The sequence below is a fragment of the Dreissena polymorpha genome, chromosome 1 (genome assembly GCF_020536995.1).
Source record: "Dreissena polymorpha isolate Duluth1 chromosome 1, UMN_Dpol_1.0, whole genome shotgun sequence".
Taxonomy (NCBI): Eukaryota; Metazoa; Mollusca; class Bivalvia; order Myida; family Dreissenidae; genus Dreissena; species Dreissena polymorpha.
Window position 1 is genome coordinate 1,271,297 of NC_068355.1, and position 23,701 is coordinate 1,294,997.

At 34.5% G+C, this 23,701-nt stretch overlaps 1 long non-coding RNA gene across 1 annotated transcript; it reads left to right on the top strand.

Moving 5' to 3' along the window:
• The first annotated feature begins 17,184 nt into the window (after positions 1–17,184).
• On the top strand, positions 17,185–23,701 carry LOC127868653 (uncharacterized). The gene is made up of 3 exons (XR_008044216.1): positions 17,185–17,563; positions 23,026–23,105; positions 23,444–23,701. It is a non-coding gene; the product is annotated as an uncharacterized LOC127868653 (long non-coding RNA).

Sequence of the window (23,701 nt, forward strand, 5' to 3'; positions counted from 1 at the left end):
ATATGGGAATAGGACCCTGCTGATAAGCCTCCCTCAGAAGCATTTTCAAGATTAACAACCTCAGTGCCCATCAATGTAGAAGTGAGGGATACATTTACTGTACAATTTTCAACTTGCATACAGCCCTTAATCAATCAAGTTTATTACATGTACTTTATTTGTTGTAAGGTAAATTATAACAAAGTGATTTAAATCTAAGGTCTTAGAAAAATGAGCCTGAGCCAAAATATATATCAATTTCATCCCAAACGGTATTTATCTAAGTTAATTATTTTCTCCAAATTTTTAGCAGTGAAAACTTGCGGCTGAATTTGTGGATTAGTCCTTTTTTATCAGAGTTGTTCCAGCCTTAAATTTGTGTCATTTCAGGCTCAAAATTTTCAGCCTTTTTTGCATGGGTTACCCGGGTGTACATTGTCCAGGGTAATCATGGAACTTAGGCTGGAAATCCATGGTATAACATGCAATTCCATGGTAATCCCTGGAATTTGAAACAGTTTCCAGGGTTTTCCAGGGTTTTGTTCTAGAAATGTCCATGAAACGTGGACTTTTTTTCCAAGCATTTTCCAGCCTTGGATGGAAAAGCATGGAAAAGGAATGGAAAACGCTGGATTTAGGCTGGATAACCCTGGAAAATATTTCCAGATAGCATGGAAAGTGGAACATAGAATTTTTTAAGCATGGAAAAGACTCTAACATTTTCAGCTAACCCTGGAAAAAACTTAGACTTTATAAGAGGAGAAAATAACTTATAAAAATGCAACACATTTTATTCAAAGTAAATCAGAGTTCAACAATTTACACAACATATAAATAAAACATAAAACAATGTGCATAGTTTGGGCAGAAATAGTAGTAGTTATAGTAGTAGTAGTAGTAGTAGTAGTAGAAGTAGTAATGCTGGTGCTGGCAGTAGAATATGTTGTAGGAGTAGAAGTAAAAGTGGTTGTTGTATAAGTTGTACAAGCAGTTAAACTACTGATAATTATACTATTGGTGCAAATTTAAGTGACAGTAGCAGTTACTATTGTATTGTTGTTTTAGCATTTACAGGAATAGTAGCAGTAATGGTAGCAATAGTAGTATAAATAATAATAACAATACTAGTAGCAGCAGTAGTAGTAGTAGTTAAGGAAGTAGCATTAGCAGCAGCAGCAGTAGTAGTAGTAGCAGCAGCAGCAGTAGTAGCAGTAGCAGCATCAGCAGCATCAGTAGTAGTAGCAGTAGTAGTAGCAGTAGTAGTTGAAGTACTAGTAGTAGTAGTAGTAGTAGTAGTAGTAGTAGTAGTAGTAGTAGTAGTAGTAGTAGTAGTAGTAGTAGTAGTAGAAGTAGAAGTAGCAGCAGTAGTAGTGGTAGAAGTAGTAGTAGTAGTAACAGCAGCAGCAGTAGTAGTAGTAGTAGTCGCTGCAGCAGGAGTTGTAATAGTAGCAGCAGCAGCAGTAGCAGTAGTAGTAGTAGTAGCAGCAGCAGCAGGAGTAGTAGCAGCAGCAGCAGTAGCAGCAGCAGTAGCAGTAGTAGTAGTAGTTGAAGCAGTAGTAGTAGTTGAAGTAGTAGTAGTAGTAGTAGTAGTAGCAGTAGTAGCAGCAGTAGTAGTAGTAGTAGTAGTAGTAGTAGTAGTAGATGTAGTAGTAGTAGTAGTAGTAGAAGTAGAAGTAGTAGTAGTAGTAGTAGTAGTAGCAGTAGTAGTAGTAGTAGTAGTAGTAGTAGGTAGTTGTTGTTGTTGTTGTGGCTGTTGTAATAGTAGTAGTAGTTTTGCAGAAGTAGTAGTAGTAGTAGTAGTAGTACTAGTAGTAGAAGTAAAAGTAGTAACTTTCAAAGCAATGTCTACAAGTTTAAATTCCTTAACCCTGTTCAAGGTGTATACACACTCAATATTTAACTACAGTCCAGGTTTGCAATTAACAAACTATCTGAAAAGCCTGTGTGTGAGTCAGATGTGTCTGCGGCTAATCTATTGGTTATAAAATATCACAGCCTTTTCTGATTGGCTGAGTTCAAATACAGAAAGTTTACCTGTTAGATTGAAATTATGGAGAAGGCGTATTGAAGAAAAAATGCAGGTTAAACTTGTTGTTAAAATGAAGTTAATGTAATTTCACAAACAGTAGAGTTTAACTTAATGAGTTTTTCCATTTACAAGAATTTCTTAAAATAATAATGTATGGATATCATTTGGAAAGTGACATGAAATGTTGTTAAAAAGTGATGCATACAAGTGTTTCAGAAGTCTGTCTAGGAATAGAACAACAACTGAAGGTTTGTGCTTTTCATTATTTCTAAATATTCCTTTAAATTTATTCTTCTTATGTCATCATTGTAGACCTTTTTTATGTGACATTTTAGGTAAAAGTATGGCAAATATAGAAGTTTAAAAGCAGCTGTCACACACATTTTCACTAAGTGCAGTTTGCAGCTTGATAAAGGAAGTCCTATGTGGAGATATTAATAAGCTTGAATGTAGTATCGGAAGTTTATAATGCATGGCTAGGGAAATGAGGCTAAGGGAGTTATGTGCTGTGCATGATGAGAACTCAATGCTCATTAATGCTGTTAATGTTTATAAATAAATTAATTAAACCAATAGCATTGTTTTTTAGGTTTCACTGTACATTTTCATACCAATAGAATTACACATCATTCTAATTATAGCAATAATAAATTTGTACTAATCATACCTACAAATTTTGTTATGCTATGCTTTGTGATGTATTAACTTCATTGTAAGTTATTATTTAAAGACAATTTTACTAAATATTTAAAACAATACTTGAATTATTTTCTATATACATTTTCATTATGTGCTTTAACTGTAGCTGACCAGTTGATGGAAGATACTGCAGAGTTTGGCAGGGACATAACCCAAGACAGCAAAGCGGCTCTTTTGGCGCATTTACCAAGAGGACTAACATGGCCACAAATTCATGGTAAATATTGTTATGCCCTGGGCTCATATAAGTAATTTAGTGTTAACCACCTGAAAGTATTTTGTCTTTTTGGTATCCAATATTTTGGTCTAGTTTCAATTACAGGTTATTTTTATATGAATTAGCAAATTAGCATATCTTTCATATAGCAATATCTGAATATAAAATTCCTATATATGTTTGAGTTTCCAGATACATGCTAGTGTACCCCGTTTTGGGGCATTTAAGAAAACAACAATATAAATTTCAAAATAAAAGAGAGTCATATAAAAATATAAGTTAAATCAACAATTTATTCACTTGAAAGTCTCAGTTTTCCTGTGTGGTTGCCTGTTTGCAAGTAGATTAAAGCCCGCTTGCAAACTTTAAGAGAATAAATTTCACTAAATGGAAAAGAAATAATTGCTAACTACTTAGGATCGTAAATGTTCGCTCAAACACAAAAAAGCCAGATGTACCGAATTGAGCAGTGATATGAAATATCTAAAATAGATTAAAATGTGAATGAGCATTGAAGTATAGATATTCAATCATATGATTGCTGCACATTTACTTTTACAGATGAATGTAAAAAACTTATGACTTTCTGGTAATATTGTTTGCTTTGTTTTTCTTTCAGAGATCATGCAGGAGCCGTACAGTATAACAGCAGTACAAGTTCTATAAAAGATCCACGACCTACTGAAGCCCAGCTAATTAACAAAAAAGTTTTTAAAAACTGTAATTTTATCCCACCTGGGTACTTATAATTTACTAACTGTCACTTGGAAAGTAATACATGTACATGCATTCATGTTCTGAATTTCTTTGAACAATAAAATTATATAAAAGTATTTTAATGAAATTGAGCACCTAAATTGCATTAAAGTGAAAGTAGCTGAGAAAAATAGTAGTGCTGCAACAATACGCCAAAAACCGTATTGCAATATATTGTCAGCTCAAAAACCCGTATTGCAATATATCGCAATATATTGATAACTTGTACCAAAATTATAACTTGCCAATTACCCAATAATCCCATAAATTCCAATTTTAAAGCAAATTCCGGTAAATATTTACTATAAATGTGCTCAAGAATAATAAGAAACACAAACATTTGCAAATTTTCTTAAGTATCAAATACATTTTTGCAATTGTTACTATTTAAAGATGTGATGAAATAACGTCCAACCGGGGCGTTTTTCCCACTGAACACGCGTAATTCAGCTGACGTGATGTTCCCGTTTTTATACAACACAAAATACACCCATACTTTCCATGCGACGTTCTACATGTCTGTATAATTTTCGCGCGCTTTTTATTGAGACAAAGGATAAAGCACTTTTTATTTGACGCTATAATTTTTTATTGTCGCGTTAGCATTCAAATTTGGAAGCGTGTTTCCGAAATTCGGATTACAAATAATGCTCAAATCAGAATCGAACGAAACATTTACAGCTGTGCGCAATTAATTCAACGATAATCTGTTCAAAAGCATCGAATGAATGCTCCCATGTAACAACGCTACTCCGTATAATACACTTTTTAGAATGCTTTATTTACATAAAAAATAATTTACACTGCTTTGTTTTGTTTACCTTTTTATCATTAATTCGGATGGCTTTTCTGGACGAAATGTGAATGAATTTTTGTAAAATTTTCGTACCGGTATGATGAAAATCATATCGCAATACAATATGCGGATTGCGTATTGCGATATATACCGATATACCGGTATATTGTTGCAGCCCTAAAAAATAGTATCCTTAATTGTTCTCATGGGCAGCTACATATATTGTGACAAACATGAAGTAGCTAAAATAACTTAAATTTTTCATTTTGTTTCTTGTATATCGTTTGTACAGGGTTCGTGAATTGTTACTGTATATTACTTGACTTGCTTGTATTTTGTTACTTTGAATACATGTTGTTAAGGTTGCATTATACTTTTTAACTTTTAAAGTAGCGCCTGTTCTGTTATGTAAGGGCCTGATTTATGATAATGGACCTAGAGGCTTTGTAAGCATGTATTAAACAACACTTGTTTGATCTGAATAATTTGTTAAATAAATGTAACACAATTTGTAATCTGATGTTATATTTTGATGAATTGTGAACAAAATAATGCATCGAAGAAACTAAGGCATTATGTTGATTTTTTGTTTTGTTTTAATCTAACCTTAAATTATGATTTATTTAAGCTGTGAGTATTGTATTCATTTAATACATGAATATTGTTTTAGACCAGAAATTTCTTTTTCTATTCAGTGACCATGGTAAACGCTGGACAATTTTCCATGTTATACCAGGCATCCATGGAATATTAAACAAAGAAAAAACCTGGAACATTTTCCAGGGTTTTCCAGCCAGCATGGAAAAAATACCGTCCGAATACTCCATGTAATCTGGAAAACCCTGGAAAAAAATCCATGGTTTTCCAGATTACATAGAGTATTCGGACGGTATTTATTCCATGCTGGCTGGAAAACCCTGGAAATTGTTCCATGGTAATTATTCCAGGGAGCCTGGAAAACCACGGAAACTATTCCAGGCTATTTCCACATACCATGGACAATTTTCCACCCTTTTTTTTAAAATATTGACGCTGGAAAAGGCTGGAAAATTAGTCCGAATACTCCAGCCTCATATTTTCCATGGATTTCCATGGAAAACCCTGGACAAAGTACACCCGGGTAACTATTGTATTAATTGAACATTAATGTTGTTTTCCTTGTGTATGGCAAATGTTTCATACAATAAACATTTAGAAACTGGAATCAGAACCCATTTTAAAATTCTTTATCAATTGTTTAAGTTGAACATTCTTCCACAATTTGTATCAAGTACTAAAATTCTGTTTTGCTAAAATGTAGAGTGCTATAAATCGGCCTTGACAAAGTTTAGAGTGTTAAAATTCTGTTTGGTATAATATGTACAGATTAAATTCTGCTTCATTGTAATTCTGCCCAGATATACATTTTTCTGTACAGATTTTGAGACAGATTCTGTATCTGTGTCTTCTCTGTACAGAATTAAAGAATTATGTCTTCATTCTGCCCAGATTTGGTACAGACTCTGTACAGAATCAGCACAGATTTTTCGTACAGGAACCTAAGAGTATAATTCATGATTCTGCTAAGTTCACAAGTCACTGTCTCCTTTTCAGCTTCTCACAAATAAGTATAAAAATACTCCCAAAAATGTTTTTGAATCTGAACGTGAACATCATAAATAAGATCAAAACTTTGTGCTGAATGAATTATTCTGTGACAAAATAGTTGTGTTTACATTGAATGTTCAGTTAATGTACAAATGTATAAATACAATTAAATATTTTTTTATGAAAACGTTCATTAAGTTATCAGCTACCAGTAATTATTTGTTTTGTACTTTTTTTAAAATTTAATTTACTAAGTTATTATTCAGCTTCAAAGAAATTTCATAAGTCAAATATTACGCTCTGTAAAAACCACTAAGTTCAGAATACCGTCTTGTGGCTTCACAAATATTTTATAAGTATAAAATCTTGAAAGAAACAAAGTGCAAAATTCTGTCCGCAAATCTGCTTCACACCAATTCAAAGTATAAAAATACGCCCAGAATTTTTTTTACGCCCGGAAGAAACAGTTGAATTACGCCCAGAAATAATTTTAGTTCTGGACATAAAACTCATTTCACCAGTTGTACGGGCGTAATTCCAACATTACGTGCCAATTCTGCCCCAAGTACGCCCGGAATCCGCCCCATTATTTCGTACAGGTGTGCATGATGCATTATATGAGCCCATATTTCCTACCATTCATACCACTTGTTTCAATTCTTACATATCAACAATGTACTCCCAGTCTTTCTCCTAAACGAATCTCAAATAAAATACAATGTGTTTTCTTAGTTATCGCAAATAAACAAAACAAGACATATGAAATGTTCAATACATATCTGTATTTGGTAAAGCATTTTTACAGTCTACTGCCTGCATCAAACATGCCAAACATCAAAATGATATAATAATTCAACAAATATATAATAACAAAATTAATGCTATCCACATGAAAAACATTTCATTCATACACATACACAATATCTGCCTTTTTTTGTTTTTTTTCATCTCTAAGTTAACCAATACTTAAATTATTAATTAAATTCGAAAATTTGTTCACACTGCAATAGTAATAAGGAAGCAGGATCACGTGACTTTGTGGAGTTCACAATTGAACGTTAATGGATGTAAACACATGTAAACACAGCTGGAAGTGGTGTTTTTTTTTCAAATAACTTTCAAATATTTTTTTTTTAAAGAATTTCAACTAGTGCATAAAAGACAGTTTTTGTGCTGCTTATGGCAATGTGAAATACATGAGACTCTGACTTTATTTAATAGGGTGTGTTCTTGGCCAAAAATTTGATGTGTAGAGCATTCAATACAGATATGGGCATGCAGCATGCAACGAGAAATTTTGGCACTGATTTCAGACTTATTAAAGGATTAAGTCTTATATCTTAAAGATATCGGCACAAACTGAATGAAAAACTGTCTATTATACAGTAAAGATGTTTGACTGTCCAAAGCTGATTGACGGGGATATGCCAAAAATACATTGATTTCCTCATGCATTATGGGAAAATATTTTTCTTCTAATTTGTAAACTATACAATGAAAATCATATTTCAATAAATACTGTTTCATTCCCTTCTGACTTATCAACAATGTACCCCAGTCTCTCTTCTATACAAATCTCAAATAAAATACAATTTATTTCCTTTCTTATCGCAAATAAAATAAGCAAGACTTATCTAATTTTCAATACATTTTCTGTATTTTGTAATGCATCTGGACAGTCTATCGGAACATTGTTATATTATTATTAATACAGTGGTCGTTACAATAATTAATCCCAAAAATTGATTAAAACTAACAACTTTATGCCATTATATAATCAAGTCATGGTAAATATACGTATAATTACAGCCGCAGGCTTAAAGACGCAAACAATTAAGCTTTTAAGAACATTAACTTTTAAATAACCGTCTTTAGCACTGTCGCTTATTCATTGTCCATGTCTTTTGAAAAGCTTGTCTTGACTACCATTATATGCTACAACAGAAGCACCTCCTGAATGAAGTGAATGCAAACAATATCTATAAACATAGTTTATATGCAGCTTTGAAACTTAAAAAAAAACTATCTTAGATTCGTATAAGACATCTTTCTGTTTGTTTTCCTGACACTGTAACCTGAATACTCAAACATATATTACACAATAAATAATCATCATCGAGTAACTTACACCAACTTATTATTTTTTGACATTCTCAAGGGATATCTATTAGTTCTTTTTTTTTAGCTCACCTGATTGCTCAGGTGAGCTTTTGTGACCGGTCTTTGTCCGTCATATGTCTGTCCGTCCGTTAACATTTGTTGTAAACACTCTAGAGGCCACATTTCTTGTCCCATCTTCATGAAACTTGGTCAGAAGCTTTGTCCTAATGAAATCTCGGCCGAGTTCGAAACTGGGTTGTGCCTGGTCAAAAACTAGGTCACTAGGTCAAAAAAAAAGGACATAACTTGTAGACACTGTAGAAGTCACATTTCATGCCCAATCTTCATGTAACTTTGTCAAAATGTTTGTCATAATGATATCTTGGTTGAGTTCAAAAGTGGTTCCGATCCGTTGAAAAACATGGCCGCAAGTGGGCGGGGCAGTTTTCCTTTTTGGCTTTAGAGAAACCTTGTAAACACTCTAGAAGTCACAATTTTTGACCAATTATCATGAAAGTTGGTCAAAACATTGGTTCAATTGATGTCTCGGACGAGTTCGAAATGGTCGAGATTGGTGAAAAAACATGGCCGCCAGTGGACGGGGCATTTTTCTCTATATGTATATAGTGGCAGTTTTCCCTATTTGGCTATTGAGAAACCTTGTAAACACTCTAGAAGTCACATTTTTTGCCCAATCATCATGAAAGTTGGTCAAAATATTGGTTTTATTGATATCTCGGACGAGTTTGAAAATGGTCAGGATCGCTGAAAAAACATGGCCACCAGTGGGCGGGGTATTTTTCTCTATATGAATATAGTGAAAACATGTGAACACAGTAGATGTCACATTTTTGGACCAATTTTCATGAAATTTGCTCAGAACATATGTTTCCTTGATACGAGAGTCAAGTTATAAAATGGTTCCGGTCAGTTGAATAACATGGCTGCTGGGAGGGGGGCAGTTTTCTCATTATTCCCCCCCCCCCCTTTCGAAGAAGAGGGGGTATATTGTTTTGCTCATGTCGGTCCGTCCATCCACCAGATGGTTTCCAGATGATAACTCATGCCAAAGATCATGAAACTTCAGAGGTACATTGATCATGACTCGCAGATGACCCCTATTGATTTTCAGGTCACTAGGTCAAAGGTCAAGGTCACGATGACCCGAAATAGTAAAATGGTTTCCGGATGATTACTTAAGAACACTTATGCCTAGGATCATGAAACTTCATATATACATTGATCATGACTCGCAGATGACCCCTATTGATTTTCAGGTCACTAGGTCAAAGGTCATGTTGACCCAAAGCAATAAATTGGTTTCCAGATGATAACTCAAGAACGCTTATGCCTAGGATCATGAAACTTGATAGATACATTGATCATGACTCGCAGATAACCCCTATTGATTTTCAGGTCACTAAGCCAAAGGTGAAGGTCACGATGACCCGAAATAGTAAAATGGTTTCCGGATGATAACTCAAGAGCACTTAGGCCTAGGATCATGAAACATCATAGGTACATTGATCATAACTTGTAGATGACCCCTATTGATTTTCAGGTCACTAGGTCAAAGGTCAAGGCAATGACTCGAAATAGTAAAATGGTTTCTAGATGATAACTCAAGCATGCTTATGCCTAGGATCATGAAACTTCATAGGTACATTGATAATGACTCGCAGATGACCACTATTGATTTTCAGGTCACTAAGTAAAAGGTCAAGGTCACGATGACCCGAAATATTAAAATGGTTTCTGGATGATTACTCAAGAACACTTATGCCTAGGATCATGAAACTTCATAGATACATTGATCATGACTCGCAGATGACCCCTATTGATTTTCAGGTCACTAGGTCAAAGGTCAAGGTCACGTTGGCCCAAAGCAGTAAAATGGTTTCTGGATGATAACTCAAGAACGCTTATGCCTAGGATCATGAAACTTCATAGATACATTGATCATGACTCGCAGATAACCCCTATTGATTTTCAGGTTATTAGGTCAAAGGTCAAGGTCATGACTCGAAATAGTAAAATGGTTTCCAGATGATAACTCAAGAATGCTTAGGCCTAGGATCATGAAACTTCATAGGTACATTGATCATGACTCGCAGATGACCCCTATTGATTTTCAGGTCACTAGGTAAAAGGTCATGGTCACGATGACCCGAAATAGTAAAATAGTTTCCGGATGATTACTCAAGAACACTTATGCCTAGGATCATAAAACTTCATAGATACATTGATCATGACTCGCAGATGACCCCTATTGATTTTCAGGTCACTAGGTCAAAGGTCAAGGTCACGTTGACCCAAAGCAGTAAAATGGTTTCCAGATGATAACTTAAGAACGCTTATGCCTAGGATCATGAAACTTCATAGATACATTGATCATGACTCGCAGATAACCCCTATTGATTTTCAGGTCACTAAGCCAAAGGTTAAGGTCACGATGACCCGAAATAGTAAAATGGTTTCCTGATGATTACTCAAGAGCACTTAGGCCTAGGATCATGAAACTTCATAGGTACATTGATCATAACTCGTAGATGACCCCTATTGATTTTCAGGTCACTAGGTCAAAGGTCAAGGTCATGACTCGAAATAGTAAAATGGTTTCATGATGATAACTCAAGAACTCTTAGGCCTAGGATCATGAAACTTCATAGGTACATTGATCATGACTCATAGATGACCCCTATTGATTTTTAGGTCACTAGGTCAAAGATCACGATGACCCGAAATAGTAAAATGGTTTCCAGATGATAACTCAAGAACGCTTATGCCTAGGATCATGAAACTTCATAGGTACATTGATCATGACTTGAAGATGACCCCTATTGATTTTCAGGCCACTAGGTCAAAGGTCAAAGTCACGGTGACCTGAAATAGTAAAATGGTTTCTGGATGATAACTCAAGAACGCTTATGCCTAGGATTATGAAACTTCATAGGTACAATGATCATGACTTGCTGATGACCCCTATTGATTTTCAGGTCACTAAGTCAAAGGTCAAGGTCACGATGACCTGAAATAGTAAAATGGTTTCTGGATGATAACTCAAGAACGCTTATGCCTAGGATCATGAAACTTAATAGGTACATTGATTGTGACTCGAAGTTGACCCCTATTGATTATCAGGTCACTAGGTCAAAGGTCATGGTCACAGTGACCTGAAATAGTAAACTGGTTTCTGGATGATAACTCAAGAACGCTTATGCCTAGGATCATGAAACTTCATAGGTACAATGATCATGACTCGCAGATGACCCCTATTGATTTTCAGGTCACTAGGTCAAAGGTCAAGGTGACAGTGACTCGAAATAGTAAAATGGTTTCTGGATGATAACTCAAGAACGCTTATGTCTAGGTTCATGAAACTTCATTGGTATACACTGAAACTCCAATATAACGCGCTCCATTATAACGCTGAATCCAATATAACGCGGAGGGTGCTTGGATCCCATTTTTTCTCCAACCTTCCATTTGATTTCTGATTCAAATCCGTATTATGCAACTTCATGTATTTTCAGACAATTCAAAGATGGCGGCAATCACATGTTGATTGCTTTATTCAACCGTCCGTTGAACCGATTATAATCGCCTCGAGGTTAAACAACACCGACAGCTAATGGGTGTTAATCTGTTATGTAATGTCAATAAAGGTGTGAAAAACTCGCGTGTCAGTGTTTATTACATGTATTCCTCATCAGAGCGGTTCAGTGCGATAATTTCCTTAAGTTAAGTGCAAGCGGGAAAGTAATACAATTAAAGTAATTTAAAACGATTGAAACATTCTTACTTTGATACGGTTGCAGTTTGACTATATTAAATGAGCGGCTGTGAAATATACTGCCTACTGTATAAAACAACTTTTTCTGTCATTTCATTATCATTCTAGTATTATGTAATTTAATCTTTCAGTTCGTGTATAAGAAATTAAATAATGCAGACGATTTATTTACATGCGAACGCAGTGTACCGGTAATTGTTAACAGAGTTTCACTTTCATTTTCGCGCGGTATCAGAAAGTCCCCGGGAAACACGTTTTTTGCATGCGTATGACGCAATAAAATAATTGTTTGTACATGAGTCGTATTGCATTCAATCTAAATTTAAAGTCGCTCGTCCAATGAAAGCTCTGCCCCATAATGCACTGTACTCTTAACACTTCTGAAAATGGCATTTATGCGTACGGTTGTGTTTACGAATTTCTTAAACATATATCGTCATTAATGTTCAAGATTATTATTTTTAAGTGATGTTGCAATTTTATTGGATTATTGGATAACGCGGATCCGTTATAACGCTGTTTCGCGGCTTGGACCCCATTGACCGCGCTATATTGGAGTTACAGTGTATTAATCATGACTCGCAGATGACCCCTATTAAATATCAGGTCACTAGGTCAAAGATCAAGGTCACAGTTCCAAAAAATGTATTCACACAATGGCTGTCAAGGTCACTGTGACTCATCTTAGAAAAATGGTTTCCGGATGACAACTCAAGAATGCTTACGCCTAGGATCATGTAATTTCATAGGTACATTGATCATGACTCGCAGATGAAATAATGATGAAACTTGACCAGGATGTTTGTCTGGACAATATCTAGGTCAAGTTTGACATTTGGTAAAGATTGAATGAACTGACTCCTCTCAGGTGAGCCAACTAGGGCCATCTTGGCCCTCTTGTATTCTTTGTACACAGGTCAATGACTATTGATAAAATGCAAAACACAGTAAACTAACTGTTGATAAACACGCAATACTATGTACACTAGAATGCAAGCAACATTTTGCTTTTGTGTGAGAATACACACAATACGCAACATGACTGCTTGAAAATTGCCGGAAATCTTATTTACAGCATTAATTAAACAATTATGAACTTATCTGGAGAAACTTAGATCATGTATTTTAACAACCGATCAAGGTCACAAAACTTGGCATTATCAATGCAATATTTGTATTTTCTCTTATATAAGTTTTGAACACACTTTGCTTTTTGTCTCTGAATTTTGGGAGACCTGTATTTTATAAATGAATTGTGAATCAGAAATTCCGAATCCAAAATATTTTGTATTCCTTTTAAGTGTCCAAAAAAGTACAGTATTAACGGAAATCATAACTAAGTCAGGTTTTGGTCCAGATTTTCAAAAATTAAATGTACATCACATTCACACTTGTGTAGAGGGACAAAAACATTTACCGTACTTACCGAACATCAAGGAATAAAAGCACTTGGGAAGCATTAATATGCAGTTTATATGCATGTGTGGACATATCGGAGATTAGTAATGACCAATCTCAATAACTGTAGCACTGTAGAAATAAAATATTAATTTTTTATTTGGAGAAAAAGTTTGCCATATTTTGTAAAAATGCAACTGCAGAACAATCCACTGTTGTTTTTTTTACAAACTGATTATCTCAAAGTTTTCTTTTCCACAAAGCTTTTAATAAACAACACACTATTAATTTAGGACAATGCTTGCCACCAGGATGAAAGGATGTTGTACAAGAACAATTGTAATTGTTGCATGCTTTTATTCAGGGCTAAGGATTCATGAGAAATACATGTAATACAAAGGTCACTAGAAAAATATTTGACTATGCTTTTTGTATTATATATTTAATTAAACACAAATTAAAACCATAATAACAATTGTTGTTTACTAACCATTTTATTTAATAATTGTTGTTGTACAAATGTTAAAATGCATACAAATTAATTAATGGTGTTAACTGATTCCAATTCCTCCAGCCATACAAATATTATGTGCTTACATTGGTAAATAAATTGTAGAGAAATTAGTTTAAAGCAACATCAGAGAGTGATCATCACAACAAACCATTTTAGTAACAATAAACAATGGATGCAAAAGACGCATTTATATATCGTTTCTTTGGATAATTAATTTAATTGTAATCATGTATACCTCATATAATTTGGGGTGCACAGTAGTATTAACGCTTATAATATACATTTTGAAATTTCTAATTTCAGATGATATCAAGCCTGAGGAGAAGTTAGAACCAATAGCTGATACATCTTGTAAATCTGGTAAACTGCACTTGCTATAGCAAGCCAAATTAAATTGAAATGGTAGTCATGATCTTGCAACAGCATTTATTGACACCATTCATTCAGGTTAAAAAGATGTTCCCTTGGACAAGGGCGCTTAGGTTTCAACAAATAAGAAATCTTCAAAAACAAAACATTTAAATTACATTTATAAAGTGTACATGTTTTGAACTCATAATTAATTTTTAATACATTACATTGTAAAAAAAAGAGGTCCAAAGTGGCCAAAATGTGTGCTCCTCTAATGCAGTATAACTGAGAAGCACTTAAAAGTTATTTAGCCTTAAGTGTTTATATAGATTATTTTTCCCCCTCCATGCCGATGGCAATGTTTACCCCTAGAGGGGCATGATTTGAACAATTTTGGTTCAGCGGATAAATTCCATGTTAAATTCCAACCCATGGACTGCTTCCAGTTTAGAGCAGAGGGACATGATTTGAACAAACTTCATACAGAATTACTATCTGAGGTCACATACAAAATTGTACAAAGAAATTTGAAAGAGGGATTATTCCTGTGAATGTCATGAACATCTTAACAGCTGTTAAGGACCAGATATTGTTTAACGAAATTGTTGATGACTTAAAGGGATTAAGGACAACACACTACACCACACCTACCATAATAGCTCCAAACTCAGGTTATTTGCAGAAACATATACTGTACCAAGTTACATATGCATCTAAGAATGCTAGCTACCAAAACACACAGTTACAAAAAATGATAAGTTAAGGTATTGCATTGAAACAATTATCGTATTTTTAGTGAGTTACATAACTGGTCCCAGGATTTCAACCCCATGCTAGCTTCATTCACACACAACTTCGACACAAACCCTTTATTATTTATTATTGAGCTTATACTTTACTCTATTTTTGTAACAGATGCCTAGATATGTCAATCAAAACCAAGGTTTTGCATGTGAGATACCTCTTCATACAATTTCAGTTCAAAATCTCCATCAAAATTAAAGATATACATCTGAAACAGGTTTTCATTTTAAACAGTCACACCAGCTTGACGTTCTCAATGGGACCTTTCTTGTAAGTCTAAAACCAGCAAATGTTGTCACAGTTTTTGTATGTTGTCTACATTTGGTGTTTTAAGTATCTAGAAGCAACAGTTTTCAGTCAATATTGTAAAAACTTATCAGAATATTTATCTTGAAAATATCTAGTTAAAGTTCAACTCTTGTTCATGTAACATTATATTCACGAACTAGGTTGTAACTATCTAAGCCACATATGTGCTGACTATGTTTAGCTTGTTAACACTTAAAGCCAAATTTTTTTCTCAATCTTCAAAAAACTGGGTCAGAATGTTTATATTGAAAATATCTAAACCAAGTTCTCATCAAGTTTAATTGTGCCCCACAAAAAGGTCACCACCTATATTTTCACTATATCTAGGCCAAGTTTGAATAAGAGTCATGTGGGGTCAAAAACATGTTACCTAGTCTTAAACCATTTGTGTTTCTATAATTCATGTGAGCACTTTAGGCCCTTTTGTTGTAGAAAAATGCACATACATATAACACTTATATAGTGGCCCCCTAAAGTTAAACATAACGTTTTTAATCATGTTTCCCTTAAATCATTTCAGAGCAGCCAAAACCAGATGTGCCATCAAAAAAACTGAACGGCAAAGATGGTAATGTACACACTTTAACATATTGCACATTCAGTAAAATATTTCTTAAATATAAAATCTTTTTATATTCATGTATCAACATGAGTTCCAGACGTGACTACGATGAGATGAGTATAAAAATGTTAAACAGAATGGAAATATTTGTAATAATGTAGTAAACAAGAGTTGCCAACAACTTTGTCACAGAATTCGCATGTGACAGTCTGGGTTACATCGATCTGTGGTTGTAAGATTTAGTTGTGGTAAAAACATGTTTGCAGAGAAAACAAGAGCTGTGTTTGTGAAATACATTGCCCCTACTGCGCCACTTTGAAGCCATATATTTGACCTTGAAGGATGACCTTTGACCTTGAAGGATGACTTGGCCTTGACCTTTCACCACTTAAAATAGGCAGCTCCATGTGATACACATGCATGTCGAATATCAAGTTGCTTTCTTCAATATTGCAAAAGTTATGACCAAGGTTAAAGTTTTGGGACAGAATGAAAGACAGAACGACAGACAGAATGACAGGCAAACAGGCCAAAAACAATATACCCCCGATCATTCGATCCTGGGGCAACAAAATGGTTAAATGTACCGGTATTAGAGAGAATACAATATTAACCTGGCAATTTTTTTATTCTAGAGACAGAATTCAGAGGGGCTTCCAGTGATCTCACTGTTTAGCATATTTGGTCACATTGATGGATCAATCTTGGCAAAATTTTCTCAGATTGTTTACTTGTCTACTTTGATGGATCAATCTTGGCCAAATTTTGTCAGGTTGTTTATCCTAATATATGGACACAATTTGGGATCAAAAATGCGGTCAATATATTCAATCTTGTAAAAACCTTCTTATTGTAAACTTTTTACTGTTTTCCACTCTTTAGGAAACATTTCAGACTTGGTTTGAATATTTTTCTTGACAATATTTAATCCAAGTTTGAACTGGGTCAATTTTTCAAAAAACAAACAAACAACCTTTTTAGAACCCAAGGGAAATGACGTTTGCATTATCATGGATGACCATGTCAGGACCATTAAAAGAAATCAAATGAAGATGATTAACTTTCAAACACTGTAATTGCATAGCAGAACCAGTGGTAACAAAGAGGACCATTATGCTTCTTAAGTGTTCAACTGAATTCACAACACAAACTATTGAAAACTTGACTTTTTATCCCCCGCCAGAGGCGGAGGGATATTGTTTTGGCGTTGTCCGTCCGTCCGTCCGGCTGTCCGTCCGTTCTCACAAATGATACATTGTGCAACTTTTTTTATGCCCATATATACATTGTGTGTCTTAATTTCATTGTGCGACTAGTCGCACAATACATTTGCCCAAAGTTCGTCAAAATGTGTCTTGTGCAACTTTAAACCTATCTGGAGAAGTCGCACAACGTTTTTGTCCAAAGTGTGTCCAAAGGATGTCCATGTAAAACTGTCTATGCGATGGACGAGACCGTAACTTTTATTTTTGCAAGTGTCTGTGAAAGTTTGAGCGTCTATATTTGAGGCAATCAGAAGCCTGTTTATAAAAAAAACGAGCCAATGAACACCAGGCTTTCTAATCGACGCATGCGCGTGCACCCGCTTGTTGGACATGTGCAGTGGGACTGTCAAACGTTGTTTATCATAATGGATAGCGGATTTATATTTTATAGAACCATATGTGAGGTAAGTTTTGTATTTTTTTTTTCTATTACTATAATCTATTTAGATGTTTTTTCTGTTTGTGAATAACTTATGGCACCCAGTTTAAGCCATGAAAAGAGGAATAAATAAGGTCATTTTGAAATCTGTTAAATTGGCCACACAGTTATCGGGAAATGCAATATTTAAATTTTGTCCAATTGTTTTTACATCCAAAATGCCATAAGCACAACTAATTTTAAAAGAGTAAACGCACATTGCTTTCAATAGTTGTTAATAATTTCGCTGTTTTATCACGCGCACCTGCTCGTCGTTAGCAACGTGAAAAGACGCCGCCATTTTGTTTGTAAACAACTTTGCTGCAGCAAAATTTTTTATATGGAAAAAAAGTAAAGCGGTGTTGTGGAGCGGCAGTCATCATAATGAGATTTTAATTAGATAAGACAAACTGTAAATGCCGAACTGGTCAAACCCGAGTGTCAAGGTGGCATTTAATTAAGATGCCGAAGTAACCAGGTGACGAAGAAACTAGCTACCTGTCAATTGTAACCATTATCAGTGTGTCTTAAAATGCGGCTTTTCCAGGGAAACCATGTGTTGGCTGACTACATGTTTAAGTTTTACATCTTACGAGCAAATAAATGTGTATTGCTCAAGCAAAAACGTTGATCATTACACAGCTGTTTTCAGTGAAACATAAAGGATTTTTTCATTTTCTTTTAAGATGCATTGGCGATTATAAAGTTTGCTAAAAATTTGAAGTTGGATGTCTATTATTTGAACAACATTAATTGAACATAAAGCTAAAAAAAAATTCCCCTTTTTCTTCAAAACAATGTTAAATTCCCCCTACATGAGGGCCCCGGCCCCAGTCCCTTGAAATGTAATTAGGGCCATGTAATGATATCTAGGTTCAGATTAAATCTGGGTAAAGTTTGTCACCAGATGAACTATTAAAAAATTATGAGTTTATAAAACAAGAGGAACAGAACTGTTTAGTTTTCTATGACAGTGTTCATTTTGTTTTTATGTGAGTACCTGGTGCATTGGTGCTATATAATTTGCAGTTGAAAGTTTTTACTTAAATAAATATACACGTAAATATAAATTTTACATTCAACACAAACACACGAGGTACTTGCATGTACATTTTGTTTGTAATTAATTCTGAGGTAAATGCAGGGCTTTTTTCAGCCAATTTTACAGCCTTGATGGTCGGCCAATGAAAATACTAGAAGAGAAAATATTATAGTTATTGTGTTTATAAAATGTTTAACTTTTATTGGAATATTCAATGCTGGTCTTTCAAACTACTGATATTGAGCTGATTTTTAGCTCGGCTGTTTTTGGAGAAATACTCATACTCGTATTGTCATAACCAGCTCTTCGTCCGCCGTCTGCCGTCCGCGTCGTGCTAAAACCTTGACATTTGTCTCTAAAGTCAAAGTGCTTCCACCTACAACTTTGAAACTTCATATGTAGAACTACATATGAAGTTTCAAAGTTGTAGGTGGAAGCACTTTGCAGCTTGAGGAGTTTCACACGCAACACCCATTTTAGGGTCACTTGGTCAGAGGTCAAGGTCACTGTGACCTCTAAAAAGCAATTCTGACAATCTTTTATGCAAAACTGCACCCGCAGCCGAGCGTTGGCACCCGTTATGCGGTGCTCTTGTTTAAATTCCAGTGGTATGGGTAGTTTTACATTCTCTTCAAAAACGCCCTGAAATACTTTTATTGTGGGATTGTTTATTCGTTATGTATTTGGTTTGTTTGTTTTGTGCGTTTGGGTAGAGCCACCAACCTTCTGCAGTTATCTGGATTCCCGGGGGGGGGGGGGAGGGGGGGGGGGGGTATCTTCCCAAATTTAAGGGCAGGAGTGTCCCGCTGAGACTTCCGAAATGTGACCCAACTCTGATAAAGTAGACCCATTTTGATACAATATTTTTGAAAAAGCAGACCCATTTGTATACGACCCTGTTGAGAAAGTGGACCCATTTCAATACCAGAATTTTGATAAACTGGACCCATTTCAGTACTAGAATTTGAAAAAGTGGTCACATTTCATACTAGAATTTTAATCTCTATCATATCAATACAGTATACTTATTGAATTATGCAAATATATATGTTGTTTTGATATATTATAAAGAGCGTTCTTAAGTATGACCGGAAATTAAATGTTTTCTTAATTTGCTGTGATAACGATTTCATGATTCCACACATTTTCTACAAAAAATATATTATTATCCATGATGTCACCATGGCAGAGTATAATTCCGTGTACACATGTAGCATAAAGTCGGTTATTTTGACAGTCGTCAAATTCCGACACAATTTTCATAAATCATTTGCAGTGACTGCACTTTTCCCGGCACTGTTAGATTATGTAACGATTTGGTCACTTAATTATGACGTATGTTAATATATGACGTCACAGTATCATTTTGTTCGATCAAGCAACAGATAAAAAAAGTTTCTGCATCTTTCTCGCTACTGATTGATACCCATTTATGTACAAGAATGACATTGATCATTCCCATTTTGATACTGATACTTTCAAATCTATATGCATTTATATAAAAGCAAATTTCTGATTTCAATACGCATGTCTATACTTTATATATATATATATATATATATATACTATACATGCTCAAAACCATACCTATATCTATAATTTAAGTCGAAAAACACACCCAAAAAAATCGGCACACCCCTATATACCGTATATGGGAAGTTAACCCCCGGGTCTGGAGTGCACCTAATTGCGTTCAGCATTATTCATTATTCAAAGATTGTCCGTGTTAAGTTTCCAAAATATAAAATGGCGTCTGATCTTATTTTACACTTATACTTGATTTCAACAATAACTCAGTTGATGATCAGTACAGTCACACACGTTATGGACATGACAGTTACTTAGATTATTAAAATTAAAGTCACACAATTTATGGACATGACAGTCACTTAGGTAATGGAGGTTAAAGTCACACACCTGCGTTATTGACATGACAGTTACCTAGTTTAATAAAATTAAAGTCACACAATTAATGGACATAATAGTCACTTATGTTATGGACATTAAAGTCACACACGTTATGGACATGACAGTTTAATAAAATTAAAGTCACACAATTTATATACATGACCGTCACACAACTTACCAACATTACAGTTACTTTGATTATTAACATTAAAATCACAAAATTTATGGACATGACAGTCACTTAGGTTATGAACATTAAAGTCACACAAGTTATAGACACAACAGTTACTTAGTTTAATCAAATTAAAGTCTCACAATTTATGGACATGACAGTCACTTAGGTTATGGACAATTAAGTCACACAACTTACGGACATTACAGTGACACAACTTACGGTCATTACAGTTACTTAAATTATTAACACTTAAGTCAAACAATTTGTGGACATGACAGTCCCTTAGGTTATGGACAATTAAGTCACACAACTTACGGACATTACAGTGACACAACTTACGGTCATTACAGTTACTTAGATTATTAACATTAAAGTCACACAATTTATGGACATGACAGTCCCTTAGGTATGGACAATTAAGTCACACAACTTACGGACATTACAGTGACACAACTTACGGTAATTACAGTTACTTAGATTATTAAAATTAAAGTCACACAATTTATAGACATGTCAGTCACTTAGGTTATGTATGTTAAAGTCACGCGAATTATGGACATGCCAGTTACATAGTTTTATAAAATTAAAGTCCCACAATTTATGGACATGACAGCCACTTAGGTAATGGACAATTAAGTCACACAACTTACAGACATTACAGTCACACAAGTTAGGGGAATGTCAGTTACTAAGTTTATTAATATTAAAGTCAGACAATTTATGGACATGACAGTCCCTTAGGTTATGGACAATTAAGTCACACAACTTACGGACATTACAGTGACACAACTTACGGTCATTACAGTTACTTAGATTATTAACATTAAAGTCACACAATTTATGGACATGACAGCCACTTAGGTTATGGACAATTAAGTCACACAACTTGCGGACATTACAGTCACACAAGTAAGGGACATGTCAGTTACTAAGTTTATTAATATTAAAGTCACACAATTTATGGACATGACAGTCCCTTAGGTTATGGACAATTAAGTCACACAACTTACGGTCATTACAGTTACTTAGATTATTAACATTAAAGTCACACAATTTATGGACATGACAGTCACTTAGGTTATGGACAATTAAGTCGCACAACTTACGGACATTACAGTGACACAACTTATGGTCATTACAGTTACTTAGATTATTAACATTAAAGTCACACAATTTGTGGACATGACAGTCACTTAGGTGATGTACGTTAAAAACACACACATTATGGACATGCCAGTTACATAGTTTAATAAAGTTAAAGTCACACAATTTATGGACATGACAGCCACTTAGGTTATGGACAATTAAGTCGATCAATTTACGGACATTACAGTCACACACGTTAGGGACATGTCAGTTACTTAGGTTATTAAAATTAAAGTCACACAATTTATGGACATGACAGTCACTTATGTTATGGACGTTAAAGTCACACACGTTAAAGTCACACACGTTATGGACATGACAGTTTTATAGTTTAATAAAATTAAAGTCACGCAATTTATGGACATGACAGTCACTTATGTTATGGACAAATGAGTCACACAACTTATGGACATGACAGTCACACAAGTAATGGACATGACAGTTTCATAGTTTAATAAAATTAAAGTCACGCAATTTATGGACATTACAGTCACTTATGTTATGGACAAATAAGTCACACAACTTATGGACATGACAGTCACACAAGTTATGGACATGACAGTTTCATAGTTTAATAAAATTAAAGTCACGCAATTTATGGACAAGACAGTCACTTATGTTATGGACAAATTAGTCACGCAAGTTATGGACATGACAGTCACACAAGTTATGGACATGACAGTTTCATAGTTTAATAAAGTAAAAGTCACGCAATTTATGGACATGACAGTCACTTATGTTATGGACAAATAAGTCATACAACTTACGGACATGACAGTCACACAAGTTATGGACATTCCAGTTAATTAAATTATTAATATTAAAGTTACGCAATTTATGGACATGACAGTCACTTATGTTATGGACAATTAAGTCGCACAACTTACAGATATGACAGTCACACAAGTTATGGACATGACAGTTACTTAGATTATTGACATTAAAGTCTCACAATTTATGGACTTGGCAGTCACTTAGGTTATGAACAGTTAAGTCACACAACTTTCGGACATTATAGTCACACAAGTTATGGACATGACAGTTTCTAGATTGTTATTAAAGACACATTAGCAATAGGGATAAAAGATACACTAGTGATGTAGTTCATATACACAAATCATGCCTATTAATAACACAAAAAGTCATATAATCAAATATAAAAAATATTTCATTTCAGTGGCTTTACAGAAACAACCAAAGAACTTGGAGACCTTCTTAAATGATGTAGAGTTTGCACTGAAGGAGGGGTTCTTAAAGGTATGAAAACATAAACTTTTGTTGATACATTAATATTGTTGTTACTTGCCTTTTAAATATGTTCAGTATTACAAACTGACTAAAATAAATTTAAAATCCATAACATTTACTGCAAAGTAACACGTTTTTCAACTATGCATTTTACTTTAATTTCAATTAAAAATGTGTGTACAAACATATTAACAAGTTTGGCTTTACCTATACACATAATGTTTGTGTATGTGTCTATTTTCACCTTTTCTGTGTTTTTGATTTTATAATTCATTAGTCTGCACATCATTGACCGAAACTCTGGCATTTTATTATTTTTTGTTAATGATTTTATCCCTTCAAATCAGGATGTAGGTCAAGATACATCACCCACAGCCAGTAAATAGGTGTGCTCATCAACAGGTCAAGATACATCGCCCACAGCTGGTCAAGAGGTGTGCTCATCGGTAGGTCAAGATACATCACCCCCAGCTAGTCAAGATGTTTGGCCATCAGCACATCAAGATACATCCCCTACAGCCAGTCAAGAGTTTTGCTCATCAGAACGTCAAGATACATCACACACAGCCAGTCAGGAGGTGAACCTTAGGAAATACACTGCAACA